At 38.7% G+C, this 12,054-nt stretch overlaps 1 protein-coding gene across 10 annotated transcripts in view; it reads left to right on the top strand.

The window, feature by feature from the left end:
- The window catches only part of THSD7B (thrombospondin type 1 domain containing 7B), a 1,235,876-nt gene that overhangs the window by 709,966 nt on the left and 513,856 nt on the right, over positions 1–12,054 (top strand). The gene's annotated exons all lie outside the window — the stretch shown is intronic.

A 12,054-nucleotide genomic window follows, 5' to 3' on the forward strand; every position in this document is an offset into this window, starting at 1 on the left:
ATAAGCTAGGGGGCTGGTAGGTTGGAGTGAGTAATCAGTCATGAATTAGTAGCATTCTTTTTTCGTTTTCCTCCCAAGAGTGCTGTTTGGGTGAATTTGTGGATGTGGGAGTTTCTACAGGCCTATCGCTTTCAAATGTCATGGATCCACTATTTTACTGGCATATTTTAAATAATGTGAAAATGAGAAGGGGACAGAGGAGGAGGGAAAACAGTCTTCTCCATAGTAGACTCTCTGACAGGCATGCACAGCCTTAGCAGTACCCCATTTGTTTTAGAGTTCGAGACAGTGATTACATATAGGGACTGAAAAACCAGCCCAGGTTTATTTCAGTCCATTGGCTGAAACGCCAAAAGTGAGCAGGAATGCTTCCACTCTAGAAGAATGTGTGGCATCGCAGCCACATTGGAGGACATGGCAGTTCTCTTTGCAGAAGTAGTCGAGGTGGGAATGTTTCCTTGAGTGTGCACATAAATTCCCTACTGTAGAAGGCAAGATGCATGTTTTCTTGGTATGGAAATGCATCTATTTTACCCCATAAAGCTTTTCATACCAGGTACTTTTTTGTGTGTGACATGGTCTCTCAACATTCCAGAGGCATCTCTGACCATAACCTTGGATAATTTAACTTCTCAGTTATAGAGGGATCATCTTAACAGAATCATTAGAGTTTGCTTCAACAATTAAAATTACAGTGTCACATTTACAGAGCTAGAGTTATTTTAAAAACAGTAATTAAATTTTCTTCCTTATCTAATGTCACATTTGGAAAGTAACAATTTACACACTTTCTGTTCCAGGGTAGAACGTGACTATGCTTACTTTTCTGACTTTGGACGAACAGAATTTAGAGAAAGAGCTCTAGAATATTCTTTAAGACCTTGGTAATTTTTTTGTTCCACCTTCTCGTTTCTTGTCTTTACTGTTGTCTATAGTACTAGGGTTTTCGAGTGTCAGCAAGTGCATTAAAGACGTGGTATAGCTTACTACTTACCTTGGTAGTCATTAACAAAGGCTTTCTTTTGCTTTTGTATAGAAGTGAATGAGAGAGATTGGTCAGCTATTACTTTCCTTTCTCATAAATGCCTTAATTTCCTACTGTTATCATTTATAGATATACCTTGAGACCTCTGGCAACAAAAGAATTTCTTCTTGGTTCAAGTTAAACACAAGATAATAAGTGAATTGCTATTGAAATGGACCAGTGAGTGTGTTTGCCCAATTAAAGAGGGCAAATTTAAGTATTTCTAACCTTTTCTGCTAATGCAATAATAAAGGCCAAAATTGGTGACAGTTTTTGCATCAGTTTCTGTGAACATCACATTTTTTGGGTTTTTTTTGTGTTTTTTTTTTTTTATGTTAGATTGTAGAGGGAAAAGGAACTTTAATAGCATTGATTTTGAGAACTCTTTTCTCAATGACAATTGACTTTCCCACAGGTTGATTTTTCCTTAAACTCTAGGATACTCTGTTCAATTTTTGGACTGAAATCGCTTGATTTTTCTTCCCTACAAAATCCCACCATCTGCTGTGAGTTAGCTGCTCTGCATTTCAAGAACCTGATCTTAGGGGAACACAACCCTGGGGAAAACACCACAACCACCAATGAATAAAAACCAACAAACAAACAAAACCACACCAAAATAAACAACAACAAAAAATCACCAATCCCAAAGCCAAGACCCATTTCCATGGATCTCTTATGTAATAGAATGAAATCAAATCTAGATTCTGGAGTGAAAAAGAAAAATGCTAATTCTCCCCCAAGGGCCTCGTAGTTTCTTGTATATGCTGGATGTTGAGGCTGACTTCTGACTTTGATACAGTTCTGTTGGCGACTTCTTAGCGGTGTCCCATTCCCCATTTGACCTCAATTCATGGTGCTTATAGAAATGGCATAATATCTATGGCATATTCAACTGGTTCTTTTGTTCAGTGTTCATGTGATGTTTTAAAGGCAGCCAAAATAGTGCTATAACAATCAATATGAGAAGCATTACCTGTAATAGGAGCCAAGCCAATAGAATTGGGAATGAAAATGTAGAAAAATATTTATGATTTTGTTTACCAGTTATTGTAGAGAGAATTGTGCTTCTCTTTTATAATTCAGAAATACCAGCAAGAGTGATGCTTACCTGTAAATCTGAAAGTTTGGTTTAGAGAGAGCACTTTCTTCTTGCCCTTTTCTGAAATGAAATTAAAGCCACTCAGCCTGCATTCAAGCATAGTTTCTCAGGAGATAAAACATTGAGATAAAGAACACACCTTCAAAATCTAATAAAGACTGGGAGATAGTTATTTTCCATTCATGAAAACATGGCCTAGAAACTGAGATATCAACAAATTCGGAGTGAAATGACATAGAGATAGAATGTATTTATATGGTGAAGAAAAAATACCCCCCCCCCCAAAAAAAAACTAAATAAAAAATTTGGAGAAAGTATTGGTATGGCTGTAGTTAAGAAGAACACTTCCTGAATTTTTTTCTTATTTCAGATTCATTATTTGACATTAAATGGACACAGTTCTTTTAAGAACGGGACATCAGTTGCGTCCTCCACTCCAGTAAGATTAAATAGTTCTTGAAAGTCTTATGTCTTTATCATTTTGGGCCCAGAGTTGACATGAGGAAGTATATGGTCAGATAAGAGAATGTATCCTGAAATGCCAAGTAGTACATAGCGACTTAGTGCATTTTGGGTCTCAGTAGCGTATGGAGACTTAAATGTTTGAATTGCAGGTTTTAATTTTGAACTGTATAGAATTTTGATAAGCCACATAAATGTTGCTCCAAGCTTCCAGTTTGTTAAATTATTTTTAAATCTATTGACTGGTTGAGTAAAAGGTAGATGAAAATCACACATTCTTTGTTTTTTTTTCAAAAATAATTTGTTAAGTAGCAACTATGTTTTAGGTTATGTACAAGACACTCATATGAAGGTGCTTCTCATTAATTTACAGGTTTTTAAAAATTTTTTTTTTAATGTTTATTTATTTTTGAGAGACAGAGAGAGACAGCATGAGCGGGGGAGGGGCAGAGAGAGAGGGAGACATAGAACATGAAGTAGGCTCTAGGCTCTGAGATGTCAGCACAGAGCCCGACGCGGGGCTCAAACTCACCAGCCGTGAGATCATGACCTGAGCTGAAGTCAGATGCTTAACCGACTGAGCCACCCAGGTGCCCCTTTTCAGTTTTTTTTTTAATTGGAAAAACAGTTGAACTAAGAATTATGCTGTAGTGTTGTAAGTAATGTGTAAGTAAGTAAATAAGTAAGTAAGTATATATATAATGGCTAAAACCATTTAATGGTGTCTGAGAACCCTGAGGTTCTCAAAAGGAGGTAATGCTCAAAGAGAGTGTGTGGGATCATTAGGAAAGAATGCTCTAAGTGGGGGCAGAGGGGACATATGGAAAGGAACAGAGACATTTGTGTTCAGTGGTAGCATGTGAATTGGTGTGAGGGGAACACAGAGAATAAGACCTTCACAGTGATACTGGAAACCTAGGCCTTTGGGGCTGTTCTAGAATTAAGACTTTGTTTTTGAGAATATGGGTACAGCTTTTCTTTCCCCACGGCAGGTTTTTAAGCAGAGAAGAAGTCTCATATTCTTAACGGTATATAAGAATGTATAAATGTCAGTATACCAAAAGAATTCTCAGATATGCGCATGTCCTACTTGCACACTTATCTGATTATCCAAGAAGTTTTTAAGATATGAAATAAAGTAATTTACATTATGAACAGGTGAACAGACATCCTAAGGGGCAATTGAAGGGAATATCTATTCTACCTTCAGTTGAGGGTCTAGAAATGTCCTTTACATGTCTTTAGAAATTGGTTTTAAAGTCAATATGCTCATTTGGGTGTGAGAATAAAGTTTAAGGGAAACATGCACTTAGAACTTCCTTTAGTGTTGACTGTTAGAGAAGAAGTGTGTTTATAGCATTTTCTCTCTCTTCATGCTAAAAGAAAAGCAGGGATAACTGGATGAAATAATCTTTGCTAGTTAACAACAGGCTATTTGATGACAGTTCACATGAGACCAAAAGACAGAAGATAATTGGCCTGTAACCATTATACTTTGAAAAAAACCCTCGCTGTTGGGGTTATGGGTATAAGAGAAAGTCAGTATATGTATACTTCAAATGTATATATATTTCAAATATTCTCTCCAAATATTTTCCCCAAAAGTGTGAAAGCCGAGATAAATTTAGAAAAAAGAGTATTAGATATTTAAAGGCAATTATGTTGCCAGGAGTTTAAATTGAGATTGGTTTTTACCTGTTCTGTTTCATTGTTTGTGTATCTCACTTTAGTGACTGTTTTAAAATCAAGTATAACAAATTTATCCTACTGTGATTTAGCAAATGTTTATTGAATTACTGTGCTTAGCAAAATATTGAAGAGTTCTTACTTTAGTACTCATGAAATTATCAGGCTGTTCTTGACATTAAAAATGTCCTAATTTATTTAGCTCAAGTTATAATTCACATGATTGAAATAGGAATAGGAATTTCTCAAACTCTTTTACCAGTGACATTTCAGGTTTGCTAATCCTATTGCACTAAGCCCACACCCCTGTTACAGCACATCCCTTTTTGCCTGATTTCTAGCCATTGGTATTATTGTCTTTGTCACAACTAGGCTGTAAAGCCCTTGAAGGCCATTTTTAGGGTCCTGCTTTGTATTCCCAAGTGCCAGAGCCCATCATGTAAATGGAAAATTGCAAATGTATATGCAATTCAAAATGAAAAGCTCATCAAGTGAGAGAGTGATGTATTAAGTTTTGTTGGATTCTTTTTGCTTTATGGGCAGCACAAAGAAGGAAATTGCTTTACTGTTAACAAAACCAAAATGATCTGCGGTTTGGATGTCAGCATTCCTTGTCAAGTCCAGGTGGTCCAGAGAGCCTGGAATGGAATCAGACAAAATGGAATATCTGAGAATCATGAAGTGATGGAAATGGTCCATGGGGAAAGATTGAGGAAGAAAGCAAAGGGGAAAACAAGGAGGGTCACTGGGCCAGGGAGATCATCTTGGACTGAAACAGTGAGTTTGCTGAGTGATCTTGGCTCATGACACTAGTTGATTTCTGAATAATTTCCAGAGTTAAATGTATTCCTTTGTTCTCCAGATAAAAGAGATTATGGATGCCATCAATGATTTTAAGTTATTTATGTCCATCAGTTTTAGTTTTGATTTTTAACAGTCTAGGAGGGGAGATGAGACAGTCAAAAAATAAGTACAGAACTGACATGGGATATTAAGAGAAAATGAAAATTTTAGGGAAGGAGAGATTAGACCAGCAGGATGTGGGGGACATAGGATAGGTTCATGAGGAAAAGCTTTTAGTGGACTTAAAAGAAGCGCAGGAGTTTAGACAGGTATTCATGTGAAGGCGAAAGAATCCCAAGAGAAACAAACCATTGGAATAAAAGTACAGAAGTAGAAAGTCATGGAACATACTTAGAGCAAAACCAGTAATTAAGTTGCACCTGAATATAGGGCAGCTGAAAGTAAGCAACGTGAGTTGAGGGTAGCCAGATAGGCTTCTAGCCTGTGACGTTAGGCCTTATGATAATCAGATCATGAGGTGGTAGGAATTACACTATTACCTTCTTTAAACCTGTACAACACCCTGAGCTCCAATAACTTTAACTTTCTAGGCCTTGGGAAACAGTCTCTGACTGACCAGTGTCCTACAGTCTCCCATGCCACCACCTCACCCTCTAACACAAAGTTACTCTGGCTCTGGCGATCACCTGGATAACCCCTCTCTCTTAGACATTGCTCTTTCTGGGAACCTTTACAGACCACATAGGGTCTCTGGTCCTCAGTGGTCAAAGCCCTGTATCTCTCACCTCGCTGTAATTGTTTGTCTGTGTGCACTGTTAAGCAGGCCACTACACAAGGTCAGAGACCATATCTGTTGTCCACTGTTATTTGCACAGCACTCAGCACCGTCTCTGGCACATAAAAGATACTTGAATTCAAGTTTTGCCTCTTCGTATATTCCTTTACCACCTTCTTTCTTTCTCTTGGTTGATGCTCTACAAGCACATGGTAGCTAGTCCACTTTCAGACCTGGACAAGATGCCACATCATGATGTGTGGACTCTGGTTTCCTGAGGAGCAGCCGAAGGACTAGGTGTTGCAACCTGGCAGTGGAGACTTCGCTCCTTAAGGTGTGAACCTCCACCAAAAGGAAACAGGATTTAGGAGGGAGCCAGGCTATTTCCAGTGCACCTGTATATTATTCCAATATATTCTTGCAATCCTCCCAGAGCAGTTCTGTTTTCCAAATGCAGAACCTGCTATATATCTTTGGGGTTCAATACAAAATGGTAGTCAGCACTGCAACACATCACATAGTATTTCTTCATATTTTCCTAGCTTTGTGCCTCCCACTTTCTGTCACTGCCTCCTGACCTTGTACCTCCCAGCTAAAGTATTAACACCTGAATTCTTATTGCAGGCTCTGCTTTCTAGAGACTCGGCCACAGCAAAACAATGAATATGTGTCCAAAGAAATAATAAAAGTCACTGTGTTTAGGGATTGACAATACTAATCTAGATGACACCTGGTACAAGCCTGAAGTATGGTGGGGGCTGTAAACAACTCTTCACTTTTCATATTCTTTCTCTCTTCTCCCTCAATCTCATTCTTCTCCCTCTTCTTCTATATAATTTCTGTCTTCCTCATCATCTAATTTTTTCATTTCTTCCCCTTTCTCGTCTTTTCCTCTTCTTTTCATTTTGCATATATCTCAAGAGCAGGAACAGTTTTAGCAACTGTAGTAGACTTCACAGCAGTGAGCACATTGCCTGGCCAAAGGCAGATAAGAGCTCAACGGGAATTTCTTGAACAAATGAATAAACCCCCTGCATATAGTCATATCATTCGGTTTTAGGCATTTCTTTTCACTTCTGAACAATTTTACCCTTTATTTCAATTGTTCACATACACCTGCACTTCATTAATGAACAGTTAGATTCTCCTTTTCAGGGCAGAAGATTGTACTTAGAAAAACATGCTGAGACTAGTGCATTTACAATCTTTAGTTGGGTGTCTTACTAAACTTCATTTTGTCAGCTGGATTAGATTTTTCTCGGACACCAAGCCAAGAGGTAATGAGGTTCCTCTTGGCAGCGCAATTTCTGAAACAAGGTTACTCCTTCCAAATCTGTTTCTCCATCCTTGTTGAATATGTGAATGCCCTGGCAAGTAGGATATAGAAGAACCATCTGCTTATTGTCCAACTGTTCCTGCAGGGAAGTTTCACAGTTTCCTCCTCCACTTAATCTAGTATTTAGCATTTTTCCATGTTCTACTCTGAACTTCTCATCAGGTTCTGTCCTCAAGAGAGGTGTTGCTTACTAAGACCTCTGTGTGCTTAAGATTGGTTAAATTACTCCTTGTGTCTTCTGGCCATTATTTCAGGCACATTGGGAGGGGGTGCGGAACCAATCCCCACGTCAATGGAAAAGCAAGAAAACCAGCTGAATTGCAGTGCTGCTTCTCATTCAAACATTCTGTGTGTCTCTATGTGGAATGCATAATCACAATTCATTTTATTCTTTTAGGAACTGTTTTTCTAACACTTTGATTCTATTTATGACTGTTGGTGAAAGGTATCGAAAGTGTCCCAATTCCTTCTAGACTCAAGACTCAGTACTGGACCCAGCTAGTTCTCTGTGAATAATACATAGCATTTTAAATTCAGTTTTCCAGATTGGACTCTTCATTATCCTGCTCAATCCCATATGAGACTCTTTTCCAGTGTTCCAGAATTAGGAAATTGTCTTTCTTCCTGCCAAGTGCTTATGCTAGAAACCCGGACAGCATCCTTAATATTTTACTCTCATTCACCTCTTTGCACACTTTCAATCTAGTATCACATTCTGTTAATTCTACTTCCAAATATATATTTATTTGTTTATTCTGTTTATTTCATCTATTTCCTCTTCTAGCATTATTTCTCACATGAACTGCTATAATAGTTTCCAGGCTGATTTTCCTCCTACTCTTACCCCTTCTACATTGAGGGGGTGTGTGTTTAATGTGGCTCAGCACGTGGGCTCTACAAACACACTACCTGGGTCCAAATTCTTACTCTCTCACTTATAAGCTGTGTAATCTTGGACAAATTCATTCTTTTACTTTTAATTTACTCATGTATTAAATAGAAATAATAATTCCTAGCTCATCAAATGAACACATACATACGCACACTTATACACCACTTAGAACAGAACCTTATACGATAAGCACTTAATAACTATTAGCTATGATTAAGTTTCTTCTCCATACTCCTACCAAATCAACCTTATAGGAAAGCTTATCTGAGTGTGTCATTCCCATGAAAAATGACTTCAGTGACTTCTTCTAAGTAAAAAATTCTTAACGTCACTCACAGAGCCATGTGTGATCTGGCCCTTGCCTACTTTGGCAGCCTCAGCCAACTTCATCTCCCCTTCCATTCATTCTATTTCAGCCACACTCTGTGGCTTTAGGTGAGTTTAGTTAACCTTTCTGTGCATGAGTTTCCATCTTGTGGCTAAAAGCTAGCATTGCATCATCTAGACAGCAGAGAACATGAGAATCACAGACCTAGAACTTGAACATCCTGATTCAGAACTGAGACACTTCAGCAGTCCAGTAAGGAGACTAGTCATTGTCCCTCTCTCAATGCAAAGAAGGACAGGGGGATTAGAAGTCCTTGGAAAGTGTCACATCTGGCTGATCAGCCATTTTCTAGCTACAGTTGTATGCTTTGGAAGGGAAATGCCAGTCTTTGAGGGGCAACTATCTCTGGCACAGGCATTATTTCCTATTAATCACACCCCTATATCATTCTTATGGAAGCAGTAACAAATTACCACAAATGTAATGACTTAAAACAATGCAGATTGATTATCTCACAGTTTTGGAGGTTGGAAGTGTGAAGTGAGTCTCACTGGGCTAAAATCAAGGTGTCGGCAAGGCTGTGCTCCTTCTGGAGGGAGAATCCTTTCTTTGCTTTTCCCAGCTCGATGCAACTCTTACCTCTTGGCTTATGATTCCTTCTTCTATCTTCAAAGCTAGCAATGTACTCTCTTCAAATGTCTTTCTGATTATGACTCTTATGCCTCCTTCTTCTGTTTACAAGGACCCTTGTCATTACATTGGGTGTGCCTTGATAATCTGGGATCATATTCTCATCCCAAAGTCAGATGAGAAGCAATCCCAGTTCCTCAAGACCTTGACTCCCCTTTGCCATGTAACCTAGCATTCACAGGTAGTAGACAGTAAGATTTAGACACATTTGGGTGGCCACTATTCTGCCTACAAAGTCCCCTCCCACTTCTCCTGAGAAATAAATAATACTTGGGGTTTATTACAATTAAACAAGAGGCTAGTTGTTATGAATATATGGGTTATGTGGTGTGATGTAAAGGGATTCACAGGTCCAGTTAGCCTAGTAAGAGCGAACTTAGTTCTAAAGTGGGGATTGCCATGACTGAGCACCAGCACGCCCATTTCCTGGCCATGTGATGTGGGGCAAATCATGCAGCCTCCTTAAGAGTCCTGTTTTCTCATCTGTAACATGGAGATAACAACAGACTTATCAGAATTAAATGAGATGATCTATGTTTGAAGGAGAAACAATTACAGCATAGTGCCTGATACATGGTAAGCATTCAGTAAGCACCAGGTGTTGGTTTTCTCCTCCTTAGACACTGAAGGCTTTGCTTTTTTGGGCACTTACACATTTACTGAAGCCCTGCCATAGACTAGACACTGTATCAAATATTAAAGATAGAGGGGTAAACAAACCAACCTTAAATATTAGAAAGCCAAAGCCAATTTGAGAAACATAAAAACAAATCATGTGGGTTTAATACAATGCGTGTTGTATTACAGGTGTGTAAAAAGCATTTTTAAAGTGTAAGATTAAAGGGGGGGGGTGCCTGGTGGCTCAGTCTGTTGAACATCCAACGTAGGCTCAGGTCTTGATCTCACGGTTGATTTCGAGCCCTGCATCGGGTTCAGAGCCTGGAGACTGCTTCAGATTCTGTGTCTTCCTCTTCTCTGCCCCTCCCCTACTCGCACTCTGTCTGTCTGTCTCTCTTTCTCTGAAACATAGATGAACATTAAAAAAAAAAGTGCAAGATTAAAGGGGAACCTGGGTGGCTCAGTTGGTTAAAAGCATCTGACTCTTGATTTCAGTTCAGGTCATGATCTCGCAGATTGTGAGTTTGAGCCCCGCATTGGGCTCTGTGCTGGCAATATGGAGCCTACCTGGGATTCTCTCTCTCCTTCTCTCTCTGACCCTCCACCTCTCATGCACACACACTCTCTCTCCACTTTCAAAAAAAATAAACATTAATTTTTTTAAAGTAGTAAAATGCAAGATTAAAAAACAAACAACCTAGAAGAAGAAAGGAGTATTCCCTTTAAAGTTTCTGTTGAAATGCAGACACTTCAGCTTCCTCATTTTTAAAATGAGAAAGTTAGAATATGATCCAAAGGCAGAGTCTCCTTCAATAATGGGATTATGTGATCTCTTTTCTCTGGGAAGGGATAAAGCTGAACAGCCAATAAGTATGACCCAGGCACTGGACTGGACACTTTATTGTCCTGCATCTACTATGGCATGTGTGTGAGGGATCACTCTTTAAGCTCCATAACAGTTAATACTCACTTGAGCTTAGTCAGTCAATGAGAACATAACACTACTCTGAGTTCTCTATGAGTGCTTTCAGAATTGACTGCTCATAGATTTGGTACTACACTAGAAATTTGGGATCCCACTCAAAGCATCCCAGTTGATTTTAATGCAAGAAGTACACAAACCACGACTTAAGCATTCTATTGCAATAGTTTGACACAGAAAAAATGGGAGATGTGAGAATTTTGGAATGGTGTAATAGAACCTGTGACAAAAGTTTTGATTTTTCAAAAAATTTCCCAGGGCTGTTCAGTTTCTTAATTGAAATGATCAGTTATAAAGTGACTCTCCAGGATTTCTTAGCATACATAGAAGCAGTTGAAAGACAAACAGGTCTACAAGAATTGCACAAAGCCATCGTAGGAAGATCTATTTGTAAGCTCAAACGTGAATAACTGACATACACACCTATCAAGAACTGTAAAGGATCTCACATATTACCCTACTTGCTAGCTAACATGTTAGCCTGCAACTGTTTCATAGATACTGGCAAAAAACGTGAGATCCCGGATCAGAGACAAAGGACAGTTTGTTACCCACAGCTATGTCAGTGGCCAGAGTATTGTCATTTGTATTTATTTCTTGAGCCTCAGTTCCCACAGGGCAACATAACAACAAGCCACATGACACCGGCACACATAGTAAGTTCTGTGACAGGAAAGACATACTGAGCTTTAGAAAACCCAACCTTTTATAAGGTAGGTAAAAGAAAACCTGGCACAACCGTTGCCCCAGAGGATGACATTGTCCTCTTCCAAGGCTATTTGCTATATAAACATCCTTGAAAAGATAGTCTGGAATAAAAGCTGTCAGTATCTTTAATTATAAGATATGCAAAAATAGGACAAGTCCATGGAGGAATTGTCTCCCAACAACAACACATATGCATGTACACACACACAGGCACACACACACACACACACACACACACACACACACACACACACACTCACACTGGTTCATATATCCCTTTCCATTAAAATGTAACTAAAATAAATGTATATTGTAAGTGATATGCCACTTTTACAAGGATAATCAGGAGCTAGCATTTCTACTACATGAAACAATAAAATGCCCTATGTCCTCCAAAATCTTTGATTGTCCAAGGCTAACCTCACATTCTGATGTCCTACGTTGTGGTATTAATTCATAGAAGGAAATATCATAGCCAAAAAAAGTAAAAGTAGCCACTACTTTTATTTAGAAAATCACCTCTCTGTTTTGAAAATTATAGCACCCACACTCTTGGGAAATATGTTCCATTTCCCTGAATCAAACAGATATTATGGAAGTATTGGGCTATTGATGCATAGCTTTATCCAACAAGCTATGAGACAAAT

The sequence above is a fragment of the Acinonyx jubatus genome, chromosome C1 (genome assembly GCF_027475565.1).
Source record: "Acinonyx jubatus isolate Ajub_Pintada_27869175 chromosome C1, VMU_Ajub_asm_v1.0, whole genome shotgun sequence".
NCBI classification, from domain to species: Eukaryota; Metazoa; Chordata; class Mammalia; order Carnivora; family Felidae; genus Acinonyx; species Acinonyx jubatus.